This window comes from Hydra viridissima, unplaced genomic scaffold, assembly GCF_058129835.1.
Source record: "Hydra viridissima isolate aposymbiotic clone 2 unplaced genomic scaffold, HvirCarnegie_v1 scaffold_2, whole genome shotgun sequence".
In the NCBI taxonomy this organism is placed as follows: Eukaryota; Metazoa; Cnidaria; class Hydrozoa; order Anthoathecata; family Hydridae; genus Hydra; species Hydra viridissima.
Window position 1 is genome coordinate 22,853,647 of NW_028324301.1, and position 19,263 is coordinate 22,872,909.

A 19,263-nucleotide genomic window follows, 5' to 3' on the forward strand; every position below is an offset into this window, starting at 1 on the left:
TCTAGTTAATATATTTTATTGGCCATAGCAATCTCAAAAAGCGCTTTGAGTTCGAAATACTTTTGAGTACATCAACGCCATTTTTGCATCAGTTACAGAAGCCATTTATTTATCAGGAAATACTTTTCTCGACTTTGAAACTGTTTTAAACGAGTCTATTCATTAACAATACCTTGTGTTGGTTTACTGAGCTCACTATCATACGTTCTATTCTCCGTTGTTTGGTACTGCGGACGTCTTTACTACTGAGAGTACTAAAAAGAAACGCACGATAGTCAGCTACTCATGTAATTAAGAGAAATGCAGGCCAATTTCAAAATTCTACATTGTGTGGATCTAAGTTTCTTCAAATGCCTGAGATGTTTCTGCGAAAGGGTGCAGGTTTACGCAACCTTGTAAATCAATGAATGGCAGATAGAGAATAGAAGGAAAAAAAGGTTCTATCCAGCTTAGAGTAAAGTTCACTTACGTGATTAATTTTTTTATTTGGATACATTTTTACAAGCAAAAACTTTCCGCCGGCGCCATTTTGGAGAGTTTTAAACAACAAAACTAAGGCGAGGGGCGATTTTCCAAAAAACGTTTTTAGTATAGAACGTATATATGGAAAAGTGCAGATGTAGATAGGGAAGAGTAAGGCAAAATGCCACGAGGATGAAATCTCTCAGTTCCTATATCTAAATAACTAAGAAGCATCATCTGCTGATATTAATATCAGTTATTCATACCAACATACCGTGTAAGATAACTAACACTGGAGAATCAACGCATGGGTGAAAAAATATTTGTGGCGAAATTTGTTTTCATTCAAAATGTGTTACTGAAGAGTATGACTTTCTTAAAGACATCAGAAATAACAATTTTATTAACATGATGAAGACCCATTTCCGCCTGTACACACAGATAAAGCATCTGAATTATATAAACAAAAGTCTTTTGTGTGACTTGGATCTGAGCTGCGCACGCACAACGCGAAGCACTTACAGAGACAGTATTAAACCAACAATCATTAAGCAAATTTTCCAATGCATGCTAAAGTTCTTGCATCATAGATTCTAGTGGATAAAATTCGAGCAGATTATCTCTATAAAATTGTAATACACATGAGTTTATTAAAATCACACGCCGAGTCTCTTAAACTATTAGTAAGCAGGTCTGCCATTGGTTCGAGCTTTAAAACCTTGAAATCTACTCGATCAGTTACTGAAATAAGATCCTCGATGGCCGTCTGCATTTGTACAAATTTTTAAATATGATGTTGGTTAATATAAACTAGCTTCTAGGCTCTGTGGTTGAAGAGATAAACTGAGATACTAGCCCTTCAGGCAGAAACAATATATATTTCAATTTAAAGAAATCCATCTAATGAATAAAATAACAGCGGTGAAGTAAGCACTCACAGGATTATGTACTTTTATCCTCAGCATTGATATATATATACCACTTATAGAATGCTGCTCACTGATCGTTACCGTAGATAAAAAAAGATCATAAGTGATTTCACATCCTGATCTCATATTTTTATGTGAGATAAGGAGCCCATCTTGCAGAGACAGGCGCGTAACTTAGAGACAGACTGAGACAGTTATTGACCAAAATATCAATATCCGAATCGCATCTCGGCACTATTTGGAAAAATGGAATCTAATCTTTACTTCATGTCCCCTGGAAACCCTTTTAAGTGTGAATAGTATATGGATACATGGTTCACCACAAAAAAATTATCCGTGTTTGTCCGAGCGAGATTTGAGGGTTTAAAGTTTTCAGCAAAAATATCTGGTTTTACACATACATAGGATAACGTAAGCATTTACTTTTTTAGTCTACTTTAATAGAAATTACCATAAAGCCACCATATTTCATTACAATGAATCTTTTTTATGTTGTGTATAACTCAATTTATTGTATACTTTGTTATCTACACATCAATCAAGTAAAAGTAGCCTAAATGAAGAACAAAATAACAGTAAAAAATGTTTATTCTATTTCTTGATGCAGACATTTAAAGATAAATATTCATCTCATTTGATGAATATAAATTCTTGTTTGATAATTCAGATGAGTTGCTAAAATCAAATCACAAATACTTGCTGTTGAAATCTACAATGCATCGTAAAAGTTGAAGACCATAGTCAGGATGAGTTCCTTTTGTATTGAACCCAATGACTGGCAAAGCTTGCATGTATGTTCTCTATTGCTTGTTCACTAAAGATTCCCAAAGAACAGTTCTTTCTAGAATAGAACTCAAGCACATGGTAGAAAAACACATGTACTTTTGGTGTTTCAGTGATTGGTAAGACAAGGTAAGAAGACTTGAATAAAGCAAATTTTTACTGGTAGTCCTTTTCCAAAGTGTTTTCAAGACAGGCTAACACGACAGCTTTGAACATTTGATATTAACTTTGAACATTTGGTGATAAACTTTTAAACTTAATCAGACAGCTATTTTGATGTAAGATCGATTAGTTGATGTTTTCCAAAAGTTTCTTGGACTTATTGCCATTAAATTGCCCACCATGATATGGTTGCATTTCTATGTGAAGTTTTGAAAGCCACTCCGAAGCACATGGAAACGCTTTCTCCAATCCTTTGTACAGGTGGTTTACAATTCCCAACATCAAATGAAGTTCCATTGGTTGAATTATGTCTAGAAAGAATGAAGAATCATCACTACTACAATATGCGGATTCTGGGACATTGATACTTTTCCATACTTAAGGAATTCAAGATGGTATTGTGTTTTTAAAATGTAAAAATGTTATTAGATTTCCATCTCATTGTTAATATCATGCCGGAACCTGCAAAGAAGTATAAAACTGTATCTTTTTCGTAATTTATTCTAGACTGAAGAGTTGATCATAGTTCATAAATGTAAAGCATGGTTTTAGTTTGTAATGTCCAAGGGCTAGGGTGTGAATACCGTCTTGCAAGATGTGTCTTTTGTCATCGTTAGCGCTGAGTGCGACTTTGTTGATTTCTTCGGTGTAAATGTTATGCTGATGAGATCGGATAACGTTCATAGCTGCAAGCTTTTCATTTCCACTGAATAAGCAGTCTTTATAATCTTGATGAGTGATGTGTTTTTGAACGACTTTATTTTTAACCCCTTTGCATCTTTTCTCTTCTTTTTCATATGTTTTGTAAGAGTAGAGCTTAGGACGAAGCCCAACAAACTCTTTAATTTGCTTACCTGCAGTTTCATCTTTGAACTTACCTATAACCTTTTTATTTTTAAACCCAGCGTCAAATGCAAAGTTTTGAACAGCAGGATGATCTTTTGGAAATTCGCTCGTGTCAAATTTAGCTTCAATATCGTTAGCAATGTCTTTGTAAAAATCATCCGTTTCGATTTCATAGATGAGCGAGTCAGTATCAGTCATGAGTAGTTTCGCGCGATCTCCGTATTTAGGTTTGATATAGTCGTAATGATGCTCAAACATGAGAATTTTGCTTATGTCTAGAACGCTCAGTCCTAAGTAAACAGGCTTGTTGTAAAAGAGTTTTGTTCTTTTCATGTGAACCGCTGCAAGGTTTTCATCAAAAATGGTATTTCTATCATAGTTAGGTTTTCTTGACAATTTTAAGACTTCTTTTTTAGTGGTGACTAGTTTAATATCAACATGCTTTCGAATATTCTCCATGGTTTTTCCAAAGACAGAGTTATTCATGAGTTTAAAAAATTCTTTTTCAAATTCGTTTTTAGCTTTTGCTCTTAATGTGGTGTTGAGGTCAATGTATTGTTTCATGAAAGGTTCTTCTTCAAAGGTAATACCTCGATGAATTTTGGTAATGATCAATCCAAGTCGTTCATAGAGTTTTAGGTTTTCGTGATGAATGACATATTTCTCCTTGTTGTTTAAATTAGGAACGAGCTTTTCTACTTTTCCAATGGTTAGTCTTTCAGGAGCTAAAGGATAGTCGTTGTGTAAATCATGTAGGCTTTCGGGATAGGTTAAATCGACTTCGAGAATACAAGGCATGGATTTCCAATTGGAGAGTTCATCCTCAGCCATCCATCTGAATCCTCTAACAGGAAGAGGTTTGCACATAGCCCATCCATATAAATTATTAGCGTCTAAGTATTGAATGAATTTAGAAGGTTTTGAAGGATCATAGTCTGGCATGTATTTGTTGTTAGCAGTTCCATGTCGTTTGCTGATCATGCAAATTCCACCACGTATACCTTTTTCTATCATATTAAGCATATCAATATCAGACAGAAGCTCTAACTGAATTCCAGTTAGCTTTAACATAGCATCCCAAGCCAAACCAGGTGAGGTGTAATACCAAGCAGGGTCAAGCTTGTAATATTCCATGCAAGTGTCTCTGAAATTTTCAAAGACATCGGCAAGTATCAACACGTCTGACTTGTTGTACAGTTCTTGATAATCTTTAAACGTTTTACATCCAAATATATCCCAAACGTTTTGAGCATGCGCATAGTCTTCACAGCTTATCCCCTCATCATTTAGTTTGGAATAGAATGCTTCAATAGGAGGTAATTGCGTTTCGGAGAACTTTTCAATCGAGTCCACCCAGTCATAAGGGTAAACTCCTTTTTTTCTTAATAAATCAAACTTTTCTCCAGAGTAATATTGAGCAACGTTTTTGCATTGGTCGTTGTTTAGATTTTTAGCTAGATCTTCTAACTTGAAACTCATGAACCTGTAGCTGTCAATAAACCTTAATTCTTTCCATACTTCACGAAGTTTACCCTTCTTATCAGTAAATTCTCTCACTTTGATGCTTTTTGTGAAGCTGATATATTTTTCTTCATTGTTGGGTATGCAATTGAGCTTTCCACCTAATTTCTTGATGAACAAATGGCTGTCATAGCCAGACAAATTATGTAAAATGATGGGTATGAATTTTGGAAGTTTATAATCCAAGTTGCATTTGTTATGAGCAGCTCCTCGATACTTTCCAGTCAAATGACAGTGGTCTAAGACTTTGTCACCGTTAAGGTCTTTTTCGCAAATATGACATAGGGTTGCAGATTCATAATCTTTCTCATCCTTAACAGTCATGACTTTCTTTTTTATTAAATCAATCTTGTTAAGAATCTTTATAAGATCTGATTCAAGCATGGTTATAAACTTTTGAGCCACATCGTCATCATCGCTTTCAGCTGTGTACATGACTGGTTTTCCCTTGTAAAGGTTATCGTCAAAGCATTTGATATAATAGCAGAAGGAGCTTGGTATGTGCTTTTGGTATTGTTTGGTGTATGACTCTTTATTATTATATTCAGTGTTATCCTCGATGGGTTTGATAAAACTTTCAAAGTCGGCATAGACAACGTATGGAACCCTCATAGACTTGTTATAGTTTTTAAACTGAACAGTCGTCCCTTCTTTAGGAAGTTCGATTCTTACTGAGGTGTTATCATAACAATAAGGTTGATGCTGTTGAAGCTTTTCTTCCTGGTCATAGCCTTGCAAGCAATTTCGACAATAATGTTGTTTTCTTTTACCTTTTGATGTTTGTGTAGACAATAACCTGCTTAAACTTTTAATAAGACAGTAATGGTCAGTGTCTTCGTTTGAAATAAACAACAAATCAACACAGTGCTTTCGATCTGTAAATTTAGATATTTTCAAAGGATAAAGTTTTTCATTTTCATACCCAAAGACGTTAATGTTAATAGTTGGATTATTTTTCTCAAACTTTTTAATTTGAGCGATCTTGACAGGAAACTCCATTCCATCCCAATTCAGCTCTTCTGATTTTAAAATAAGATCATTGTCAATTCTTTCGTTATGCGTATTTTTCAGATTCAACGCTCGAGCGACTGACCATTTAAAGCATTGATCGTCCTTGTTTTCCATGTTGATGATCGCCTTTTTGTCTTTCAGCTCTTTAGGCAACTCCATATAGGAAGAACCGCTAATAGGCTCATAATCAGTAAAGTTAATGTCCATCCTTAAAATCTTAGACAGGATACTATTAGAGCCTAAAGCATTGTATTTGACACTACTTTCCAAGACTTTTCCTTCCATTTCACCCATGAGCTCTCTTACATTTGTAGTCGTTAGAACAATCTCTGATCTTGATGAAAAGCTTGCTTCCCGAGTCACTTCTTCACCAGTCATCATGCTTACAGATTTCATTTCGCACGTTAAAATAATTCTTACTCTGGTGTTTCTCCCCCCTTCCATGGTTTGAATAGCAGACTCTCTCACCAAATTAAAAAAGGATGCGAGGTCTTGGTATTGAGAAGAAGGTCTATAAGAAAATTGTCTTACAGAACTCTCTGCTGAATGTTCAGTCATTTTAAACTTTACTTTAATTGGTTTTACAACAGGTTGTTTATACTCTGTTTTTAATACAAGCGATTTGATAGACTTTATCTTTTCATCGATTTTGGCCGCTGCTTTGCTTACCTGATTCTTGACTACTTCAGGAACGTAAGGTTCTATCCATTCTTTAACATCATTAAACTTAGTTTTAACATAGGACGCCACACTTTTTGCAGCTGACGTCATAGTTGAAAATAAACCAGGTCTTGGTGCTGGAACCGGTATAGGTGTAATAACGTTTGTTGAATCTATAACCGGTGTGTTAAGAATAGAGGGTTCATCTCTTGTCACCTGATTTTGCAAGAGAGTAGAAGGTTCGAATGAAATCAAGTCGTCAGACCTTGGTCTTGGAGCTGGAACAGGTCTTTGAACCGCAGGACGAGGAGCAGATACAGGTCTTTCAGGACTAACAACAAACCTTACTTTTGTCGGCTTTATTGAAACTTTTGTTGGCTTTACAGAAACTTTTACAGGTGGTTGAACAAACCTAACCACGGTAGGTCTTACATTAACAGACAACGGTCTTGCCTCAGTCGTTCGTCTACGAGTAGCAGGTCCATACCCAATGATAGGTCTTGTTGTTTTAATAGCCTCAACAAGCTCTTCCCTAGTCATTCTGGTATAGTCTTTTATAGCTCTTTCTTTAGCATCTCTTCTTAATGATGCCATTGATACTTTTTGATCTTTCACACTTTTACTTTCCATTTTTATTACGGAAAGATTTTTCTTTATGTCACTTTCAATTTTTCGCTCTTTGGCGGTAGTTTTTGCTTTTTGCTTTTTAGCATCAGTTTTATCACCCATTTTATTAAGGGAAAGAAAATTTTTTTCGATGCATTCAATTTTTCGCTCTTTAGCAATTAATTTTTTTGAAGAATGGAGACTCATTTTATCTCTGCCGTGATTTTCTTTAAGTCAATTCAATTTTTTTAAATCTTGGCACACTGTCGGCATCTTCGAAAAGTCTTCCGCGAAAAAATTATGATGGTAACCATGACAACTGTTAAGACATTTTTTTTCAATTCTTAAAAAAGAATTAAAAAGGATCTTAAAAAATACAGAGAGGATCTTAACGTCTATTCTTATAATCTGGTAACACAAGTTCTGCCAACTTACCTTCTTTATTTATATAATATTTTATTTTAAGTATGTTTACCGTTACCCCATTTTTTGTAATTTCTACTTTTTCATCACCCAGCTTGTATAATTCATATCCGCCAAAAAATTTATCTTTTGAAAATTTGCTTTGAATATTACCCATCTTTTTTAATCGTCGTCAATTATTTTACTCGAATTCAATTTTTTAAATCTTGGCACACCTTCAGCATCGTTTTTCAAAAAGATCACGTAAAGACCTTAGACTCTATGATAAAGATCACACCAAGAAATTTTTTAACATGTTAAAAGTTAAAAAATCAATTTTGCTGCTTTTTACGTTTTTCAAGCTTTTCAGAATTTAAAAATTCAATCTTGATTCCATCATCCACCTTTCCATCTCGACGCTCTAAATATCTCCATCCACGTCCAGTCCCTGCCATCGCTTTGTAAAGAGACTTGTATTCAGTCACCTCACCCGTTTCAATGTTGGTTATTCTCACAGTGATGGGTTTTTTCTTAACTAAACTAAGCCATTCCCATTTCGGATCAACAGGTTTTTTTTCTTTTGGAGGAGGCTTTACTTTTTTTTCTTTTGCTCTTTCTAAAATCTCATCTTTACTGATCAAATTATTTTCAACCGCAAGCATCATCAACGTTATTAAATCATCTGCTGTTTTACTAACGCCGTTTTCATTCAACAAATTTTTCAAATACGATGTTGTATATCTCATTTTTATTATACCAAGATTTTTTTTAAGTCAATTCAAAAATCATGATTCTTTAGAATACTCTCCAATGACTGGTCTTGTGTTTTTTATTGCTTTCACAAGCTCATCCTTTTTCATTTCCGAGTAACCTTTTATCGCATGGCTTTTACCTAATTCACACAATTCTTTTACCGTTTTGCTATCCGTTTTTATTCAGATAAAAAAACTAATAAACAGCAGTCATGTTGGTTCCATCTGAAACAAATTTAAGCAGTTTGTCAGAAATAACCACTGCAAAAATAACAGTATTTGCAATAGTTGAAGTTCGAAATTTAAGGTTTACCACTAATTCAGCTGTTTCCGACGCCACTCTTTCTTTTTGCTTGCTGATATCCACAAAGAACAACGGATATAATTTTATATATTCAAGCAAGGACAACCCAGATTGACAAACAAGTTCATTTGTGCCGTGATATTTTTCATCAAAAGAGAACGCATCTGAATAAGCCATAACCACTCTCTTTTCTCCAAAATTCAAGTCGTAATTGTAATTTGGATACTTTATTCCATTAACAGTCACGTAAAAATTGCTAACATCACAATGGTCAAATAGTGATGGATTAACTGTTTGACTGGAATTTCTGTTTGTCTGAAGTCCGAACAAGATAAATCTTGGAATGCTTTTGTCAGTGACTCTTCCAAGCGACCAGGTAAATTCTGTTTGACCGGCTGGAATAAGCTGTCTTTCACATTTGTTTGATTTATAAGCCACTTGAATGGGAATTTTTTGAGCTATTAAATTCATGAAATCAGTCTTTTTCGAAATATCCAATTCAACGCGAGGCATATAAAGTCTGAATTTTTTAAGGTTGATCATTCCTGCACTAACGCTCTCCGCTCTATAAATCGCATCATCACATTCTTTCTTTGTAAAGGTGATGGTATGCCTAAACCCATAAACAACTTTGTCATAGGTTTCGCAAAATCCAAAAATGTGCTTCAACGGAATTTTAAACGAAAAAGCTCCAACGGATGTAGTGTCTGCAAACAAGTGGTCTCGTCTAACATTGAATCCTGAATTTCCAACAAGATTTGACGTATCCATATACCACATCTGTTTTAATCCATCAGCAAACTGAAATCCATAAGGATATTTCATCAATCCAAGTATGGTGGTGGCTGGACCTGGATACATCACTCTTTCCACTTGCTCTCCCGACAAGTCATAAGTCACATCATTAAACAAATACATCAAAGCGTTGTTCACCAGTGCAATGTTGTCTTTAGCATCGTAAAAGGTTCCATCGCTCTTTTTCAACACTCCTTCAATAAGAATGTAAGCCTCTGATGGTACTGTTTGAATCGATTGACAGTCAATCTCAAAAGTAATCGTGCCTGAAGAATTTAAATCGAGATTGGTTGGAAGGTACTCAAAAAAATCAACTTTTTCAATACCAATATCATACTCTGGGTTCTCAGTAACTCTTAATCGCTCAGTACTTATCATTTTTTATATAATAAAAAAAATTATTTAATTCATTTAAATGTCTCTCATTGCAAGACATTGCAAGTTTATAACAAGTCATCGCAATAGAATGCTATCTTCATACTATTTTCATGCCCTGCCCCATTTTCACCAGGTCTTGAATTCGAATCGCGTTCTTTTTAGACATTTTCTTAATTTGAATAGATGAACCAGTCTTTAATTTTTCAATGGTCTTTTTACCTTTATCAATAGCCACGTCTTTAGCAGCGGAGATGGCTGAAAGGGCTAACTCTGTCCCAGCAGATTTTGCAGCTGTAACTGCTTCTTGCCCAATTTTGCTTGATGCAGCATTTTTAAGCAAATTCACTGTTGCTTTTGATACACTTGACGCAGCTGCTCTTTTTATGAAATTTTTAATCATGTCTACAATACCACCTCCACCAACAACGTTCTTTTTCACATATCTTCTTTTGTTCACAATGAGCATTTTTTTTTAAATAAAACAATTTTTTTAAATAATTTTATCAATAGCCTTCATTAACGATTTATATTCCTCTTTATTAATCTCTCCTTGTCTCAACAGCTCATCGCAAATAGCAACAGCCTCGTTTCTTGAAGCCGTGTTTCCAGCATGCCAAGCAGCTATACTCAATTCAAGCTTTTCCACCAACGCATTAGGATCGCTTGGAAGAATAATGACACCGCGACCTTTTTTACCTTTTTCAATACGCATCATTTTTTCCCAAATAGGAGCAATAAGTTGTTGATACTTTGGTCTTCTTGATGATTTCGGTTTATGCGGTTGCGAATCAGATCTTATAGCATCACTGTCCATTAAAATTTTTTCATAATTTTGCAAATCTTCATCGGTATAGCTCTTTGGTATTGTTAATTCAGTCATCAGTTCCCAAAGACCTTTTGTTCCATTATACTTTTCTTCACCGACAATGATATCATTTCCATCTATTTCAACCTCCATTTTTCCAATGTACATTTTATCTCCAACTTTGTTCACTTCAAAAGGCATTTTGGATACAAATTTTCCTTTAAGCATCTTTTCATTGCTCTCAATGATAGGTTTAAATAGCTTGCTCACATCAGCTTGAAAATTCGTATCTGAAATGTTGTCATTCACGCTGTTCTGATAAATCCTCTTTCGTCTATCATTAATTTCTTTCACAATTTCATCCCTTTTATTCAGGTCTTGTATTTTAAAGAAAAACATCTTTTTAAAATACGTGGAAAAAAAACATAAATTGGTTTTTACGACTACGTTGATCCTTTCTTAAACAAATTGTTAAACGTTTGAATCGCGTCTTCTCGTCCTTTTTGGATCAAGTTTTCTTTAGTAACTTCATCTATCCCCTTTTTGGTTTTGGTTCGTATTTCCTCCATCAAGGATTTAAATTTTTGAAGCTCATCAATAATCAATTGAAACTCTGAATCGTTTATTTTTCCATCCATCAACGCTTTGGAAATGTGCTCGCTAATCGTATTCAATTTCGACTCTGCCAACACTTTGATCTTTTCATGCTTCTCTGCTTTTAATGCTAGTTTTTTGTTGACTTGTCCTCCTACAATGGATAAAAACCCCATTCCAATAGCCACACCTTCACACGCAATTGCAACAGGGGCAGCAGCGATGGTTGATAAAAGACCAATTCCAGTCACACCCAAAGCAATGCATAAGGTTTGGATTGTATTATCTACATTAGAAATGATCCTAAACACGCGATGGTACTTTTTGCTTAGATGAACTCGCTTTGCTTTTTCACTCTCTATCTCTTTCTGAATCTCGCTTATTTTATGAAGCCTATAAACATGCCCTTCATCTACAGGAGCTGATGGAAGAACTGGATAAAGTTTTTCATTCAATATTTCCATTTTTTATTAATAAAAAAACTATTTTAAATCAATATAGTTAATCTTGCAAAGTTTTTCTCCTTTTTTAACGGTGACTTCCTTGTTGTTATAATTGTGTATGGTTATAAATATCTCATCCACAGACTCGGAAAAAATAGCATCGTTTTTGAAATAATTCAATTGGTTGCTTATTTTATCCATCAAAGTGACGACAGCAATTCCTTTGTCTAATTGTAAACCTACAGACAACGATATCTGCTTGTGAGATACAGGAGGAAATTTAATGTCTTGTTGAGCAAAAATCTCATATTGTTTGTTAACGTTGAAATAAGGTGGATGATCTAACGTTTTCGTAGACACAATAATGTTGTTTGGTTTTCTTTCCTCCAACTCTCTAACCCTCTCTTCCAAAATTTTTAATTGCAAATCCAAACTATGAACTTCTGCTGAGGCAACATTTCTAAAAAACTTGTGAGGAGCATGCATTTTACATATTAAAAATAAATTTTTTAGATCATTTTATTCTTTATATGTGAGGAATAAAATGATTATCGTTTTAAGCAGCAGAAGCACACACTCTATATTCATCCTTTTTAAAACCTTCAATCAACGCCTCAATCTTTAATCTATTTCTTTTCTCCTCCTCATCATTGATGTAAATGATAAAGTTGTTTCCACCCGTTTCATTACGCATATCTTGTAAAAATTCATTATATATATAATCATCATATTCATTTTGTTCTTCAACACTCATCGAATTGTAATCTAAAACTATAGTATCATTGTAAGGTCCATTGTAAGGTAAATCTTCAGGATCAACATCTTCTGAACTAGGCAAACTAAATACAGCAGCTTCGTCTAAAACATTAAAATCATCATCGCTTAAATAATATCTTTCCATAAATTCTTGCGTAAATTTTTCAGTATATTCTTCCATAAATTGTTCATAAATTTCTTCTATTTCATAAGTAAATTCATCTCTCTCTATCAACTCTAACGCATATTCTTCAAGACTAGTAATTTCTTCCGGCGTTGGAGGTTCTATCCTTTCATTCATTGCATTTAGCCGTTCTATCATCGCACGCTGATTTTCTGACATACTCATTGTTATTTTTTATATGAAAAGAAATTTATTTAACTCAAAATTCAAATTTTTTTTCTTATCATACAAAAACAGCGTGTCTATTTTTGCAAACTTAACAATTCATTATTATCTACCCATGAATTAAACGAGTCTGGATATCCTAACCATTTGACTAACGACTTGCTCTTGGTTTTGCGAATGATTTTTTCAATTCTAAATATGTCTTGATTGGTCTTTTGCATCTCCTGCTCGTAAAATGTACCTTGAATTTCTTCACCGTTAGCATCAGCGATTTTATACGTGGGTGGATTCGTATACTGAACATTTGACACGGTAAAAACCTCTTCAGTCCATCTCGGTGTATACCCCTTTTCAAAATGAGACTTCTTTTTTACAATTCGCACTTGATCACCCATGGAAAATTTTGGTTTTGCTGGTAATGTTTGATCCTTTCCATACAGACTCCACCAGACCCTACCTTTATTCTTTTCATCGCTAGCTTCCACTGGTGTCATTTTAATAGAAGAGTGCTTTGTGTTGTTGTAATTTTTCACCATCTCATCTAATACGTCGATGTATTTATTAGTGTTGTTAGCTGAAAAATATTTAAACATTCTCTCTTTCATTGTTCTATTCCATCGTTCAACAACAGAACTTTTTTCTTCATTTTCAGTGGAATACAGTTGCACACCCAACGCTCTCACATGTCTGTTGTAAAACTCTTTTCCTTTGTCTACCCACAATTTGACGCATTTTCTTTCTGTGAAAATCTTTTTCAACGCTTCAGCCACTTCAAGACCTGTTTTGCTTTTTAACGGAACAATCCATCCATACTTTGAAAACACGTCGATCACCATGAGCAAATATTTTACCCCGTTGTTGAATTTTGAAAACGATTGCATGTCAACCAAATCAGCAGCCCATATCTCATCAATGTCGTTCACAATCACTTTTCTTTTCTTAAAATGATGAATCACCGGTTTATGAAGCTCCTCTGCAAGTTGATCCGTCCATTTCAAATCACTCACACCCAATCCGAATTTAGCTTTGGCTTTGATGATGGGTTCGATGATTTTTCGCTCGCTTATTTCTCTCTGAGTAGGGTTTGGAATGGAGTTCATTTCTTCAAGCATCATTCGATCTGCTAAATTTCTGTTTTGCTTGTCGTTAAAATACTTGTAAGCTAAATCGTGGTGATATGCAGCATTGTCTACTCTATCCACCGGTTTGCTCCACTCTTGATACATGTCTGTGGAAGTAAGCCTTTTGTCTAAATTGGTACCAGGCCCTGCAAAGTTCATCCCTGGAATGTGCATTTCTCCTGGAAACTTTGCCCATGGAAGCTTTATTTTTTTTGAAAAATTGTTGATCGATTCTACCAAGTCTCCTCCACTAAGCGCATGCGCAGAAACAAACTTGCATTTACCTCTTCCGCAGACGACACAAGCTCCTTTGACTATATGCTTGTTGTTTTTTGTGATCTCGTTTTTCAAGTGAATGGTTTCAGTCTCTCTTCTACACTTAACACAGTACATTTTTTAACATATATAAAAACTTTTTTAATATAAAAAATATGGAAGTGATGAAATTGTCGTGTAAAATTGGGAAAACCAAAAGAAACAACAGCAAGCTTTTACCGAGAAGCATTCGAGGAATCATCGTTGGAAAGTCTGGATACGGAAAAACAACGTTGCTGCTCAATTTACTTTTAAGACCTGGATGGCTAGATTACAATCATTTGCAAGTGTTTGGAAAATCTCTTTTTCAACCGGAATACAAAATACTCAAAAGCTCGTTCGAAAATAAACTTCCTAAAAAGGATATTGTTGATTTGTTAACGGATGATGTACAAGACGAAATGGAAAAATTGAATTTAATCCATGAAGATGTTATTAACGATCTTTCAAAAAAATATTCCAACAATGATGATATGGAATGTCAATTTTTCGAAACAGCAGACGATGTACCTGAACCTGAAGATCTTGATTCATCCAAAAACAATTTAATGATCTTTGACGATTTGCAATTGACTAATCAAAACAAATGTGAAAAATACTACATCCGAGGAAGGCACTCTAACGTCGACTGCTTTTACCTCGCTCAAAACTATTTCGAGATTCCAAGACATACCATTAGAGAAAATGCTAACTTTATTTGTCTCTTTAAACAAGACCAAAAAAGCGTTAATCACATTTATCAAGATCACGTTTCCTGTGATATGAAAATAGAAGATTTTAAAGCCTTTTGCAATCATTGCTGGAATGAACCTCACGGATTTGCTGTCATTGATCTCTCTTCTAAAAAGAACGAGGGAAAGTACCGAAGCGGGTTTGATGATTTTTTATTTTTCTAAAACAATTTAAAAAATAATTATTATTTTAAAAATGACAGGTATAATCATCGGTGTAGATGGAAAATCAAGTGTTATCACTACTGAATTTTTGGATAAAATCGTTTTTGACGAAGGAAAAAGTTATGAAATGGCTTTTCTCGGTCTTGAGACTTACAACAGCATTCCAAATGTAAACAGTAAAAACAATTCTTTCAAATACAGCATGGACAATGGAGCTCATTGGGAGAACATTAACATTCCATCAGGAAGCTATGACATTAAAGACATCAACAATTATTTACAAAAGACCGTCTCAAACACAATAAAAAATTATGCGTCTCAAAGCGCTAGCTACGTCACAGCAAATAAAATCAGCTACTCTCCCGATAACATAAAAATCGGATCCAATTTAAGCACTTTAAAATCAACCATCACACTTGGAATGAATTATTTGATGGATTTGAACGTGGAAAACAGCATCGCATCAGTTTTAGGGTTTACTAAAAGAAAATTAAATTCCAATTCCGAATACGAGTCGGATCAAATCGTTAGAATTTCAAGCATTAGCACCATCAGAATCGTTAACAACGTTATCGGATCATCCTATATTAATGGAACCCAACTCAATTGCATTTACTCCTTTTATCCAAATGTTAGTCCTGGCTATAAAATCATTGAGAGACCAATGCATTTGATTTATCTTCCTGTTAAACTGTTTGAAATTTCAACAATGGTTACTCGCATCATTGATCAGAATGGAGATTTGGTTGATTTTCGTGGAGAGGATATTGCAATACGATATCATATTCGAGAAGTGAAATAAATAATTTTTAATACATAAAAAATGAGCAATTATCAAAATATCAAAATTAATATCTCGCAGAGCCAATCTGATAAAATTAAAAAAGCCATTCAAGACAAAACCGATACTAGCATTAAGCTTTCTCATCAAGACTTGAACGGTAAACATGTTCTCGCTATCACTAATGCGCAATTGAATAAAATTAGAAAAGCGTATGAATCTGGAAAAGGTGTTACACTCAAACTGAGCAAAAGACAACTTGTACACAACTCAACCATTGAAGGTGGATTTATCGGAGCTCTTCTACCGTTACTAGGTATGTTAGGCAGCACTCTTGCTACAAGAGTAGTTCCTGCTCTCGCCACTGGATTGTTAGCAGGTGTAGGTTCTTCTGCCGGCTCTGCTATGGTTGATAAAATTGCAGGAAGAGGTCTTTTTTACATGAGCAAAAATGGGAAAGGAATGAAGATAAAAACTTTAGGTGGAGAAGGATTGTTTATCACCCCATGGACTAAAAATGTTTACGGTGATGGACTCTTCATTAAAACTGGAAAAGGCTATCAATCTGCTGGAGCTGGATTATTACTCGGACCTAACTCACCCTTTAATAGTATACCCTTTTTAGGTGCTATTCTATGAAAATCGCTTGTTAAAAAATTCGGATAAACTTTTTAAGAAATTAAAAAAAAAATGATCGACTTTCAATGGATTGATGTAGAAGGAATTGTTTTACCTAATGAAGCTTTAACTAACTTTCAATTGATAAAGGCTGCTAAACAGTTAAAATTAAAAAACTTTCAAGGTGTGTTTGTCAGGGATGAGTTACCAAAAAAGCCAATGAAAAAAGAATGTGGAATCGTGAATACGGGAGATTCAAGCACTGGTGGATTTCATTGGGTCTGTTGGTATAAAGACGGAGACAAAAAATACAGTTTTGACTCTTATGCCCAGCCTCCTCTTGTCGAGCTCGTTGACTATTTGAAAAGCCCTGTTTATTATAACAGCGAGAGAGTTCAGTTTGGTGATACGTCTTATTGTGGTCATTTGTGTCTTTACATCTTAAAAAAATTGAATGAAGGTCTTGACTTTCAAGAAGTTATCAATACCTTGTGGTGAAATTTTTAAAGAATAAATTTTTTTTAAAAATAACAAACCATGAACGTTATCCGATCACATCAGCATAACATTTACACCGAAGAAATCAACAAAGTCGCACTCAGCGCTAACGATGACAAAAGACACATCTTGCAAGACGGTATTCACACCCTAGCCCTTGGACATTACAAACTAAAACCATGCTTTACATTTATGAACTATGATCAACTCTTCAGTCTAGAATAAATTACGAAAAAGATACAGTTTTATACTTCTTTGCAGGTTCCGGCATGATATTAACAATGAGATGGAAATCTAATAACATTTTTACATTTTAAAAACACAATACCATCTTGAATTCCTTAAGTATGGAAAAGTATCAATGTCCCAGAATCCGCATATTGTAGTAGTATCATCCGCTGTGATAATTGGTGTGTGTACAACACTTTGACACACTTTAGCCTTTTTTGGGTTCCTGCCGGTTGACGCGAAAGGTTTGAAGTTTTCCTTGATTGAGCCAATTGTACTAAGAGTGCTGTCATTTCGCATGGTACCAGCAACAAGGATAGCTATTTGAATGAGATTGAATTTGTTATAATAGCTTATTGTTATATTTCATTATACTATGTCACAACAATTGCGTAAGATATTTTATATTACGCTCCAGAGAATTCCGAAAAATGTATATAAATTGTACAACTACGTGTAAGCTGCGTAGAGAGAGAAGAGAAATATATAATCATAAAAGAAATATAGCTGTCTTGATTTTACAAGCTATTTTGGCAGTATGACACCCATTCATTATTCCAAGAAAAATGGTTCAGAAACCAAATGTTCACATCAGAAGAAACGAACTCAAGATATTGGCTGTAAACGGAGAACTTGTGAAAACAGCGGGAGAAACGATGACAACATTGGTAATAGCTGGGGAAACAACTACAGGCGTCAGTAATGATTTTAAAAAGCGTTTTCGACCGTATTGACGTTGGTATTGGTATGGATATTATTACTCTTGTGGAGGAGTGCACCTATAAGATGGAAAGATTGAATTTGGTTTTGTTTCAATTTATAAGGAGAAAAGAACTTTCAGCAACAGTGCTTCTATGACGGACTAGGATGTTGATGCTTATTTCGATGACATTAAGTGGACTGCTAAATACAAATAGAAACACCATGAACCCCAACTGAAGAATTCTGTCGCGCAGTATAAGATTAAAGCCCAAATAATACATCAATTTAACGATGAGATGGACTTATGGATGGAAAACGGTTGGTTAAAACTGTGCAAAAAAGATGAACAAGGAATTATCCCGGTAATTTCAGTTGAACAGGAAAATAAAAGGAAGATACGACCTGTTTTAGACTTTCGTGAGTTGAATCAGTATGTTAACTCGCATATTGCCTCAAGTGATGCATGCGATAAAATAGTGGGGAGAAGGAGAAAAATTGGTGAAGAATTTTTAATGCTTGATCTCAGATATGCCTACACGCAAATTCAAATTGATCCGGTTTTCTGGAGGCATCAGGTGATGAATACCACCTTACACATCAAGAGATGCAATACCACCTTACACGTATCGGCTTTCGTTTAAATTCTGCACCAAAAATCCTAAATCTTAATGAAGCAACTGACTATTACAACGACGACATAATTGTTAATTTGAAAAAGACATTAGTTGAAAATATCGTAAACCGTATGACGCGAAATGGATTGATAACAAAATAGCCGGAAAGAATATAGTGCTGCACAAATGTTGGTTTTGCAGCTGTTTAGAAACGAAAAGAAAGAACTTTGTTGGAAATGTGACAATATTATTCCAAAGTCAGAAGACATCGAAAACGAGAAAATAACACGACTTTTTTTCAATATGTGGGCCCTTTACATGGGACTATCCCGTTGGAAACTGTCTTAGAATGTCCAGTAGCTTTACAAAACGTCAAGTTTTGGAGAAGTTCGGGATAATTTAATTGGGGATCAAGCACAGTCGTGGTTGGTCAAAATATTGCGTCGATTGGAGTTTAGCGCTCCTGTAAAAGGGAAATGGGTGCTAAAGGGATTCACAATGGAGCAATATTGTGGTGTGATGAAATTAGCATGGCAATGGAAATTGTTCAAGTATATGATGTGCAATAATTGAGGATGCAGCCTGGCTACGAAGCATCAATCATGTCATGCATAGTAATATTGCTGAATTAGAAGCTGAGGTACGGGGGATAAACCTAGTCATCAAGTGGGATATAAAGAACCTATCAGTGATCACTGACTCAGTAACCGTATATGGGTGGCTAAAAAGTATGCTGACCAAAAGTCATAGAAATTCTCATTAAACGAAGACTTTTACTATTAAAAGATTTAATCAAGGAATCTAAAATAAACATCGTGTTAAAGTGGAGGCTCTCATTTGAGAACTGGACCGACAAAAAGAAATTAGAATTTCTTGGCCTGACTTCTTTACAATATCGTCTAACAAAATTACCCTGCATGATCAAGTATAGA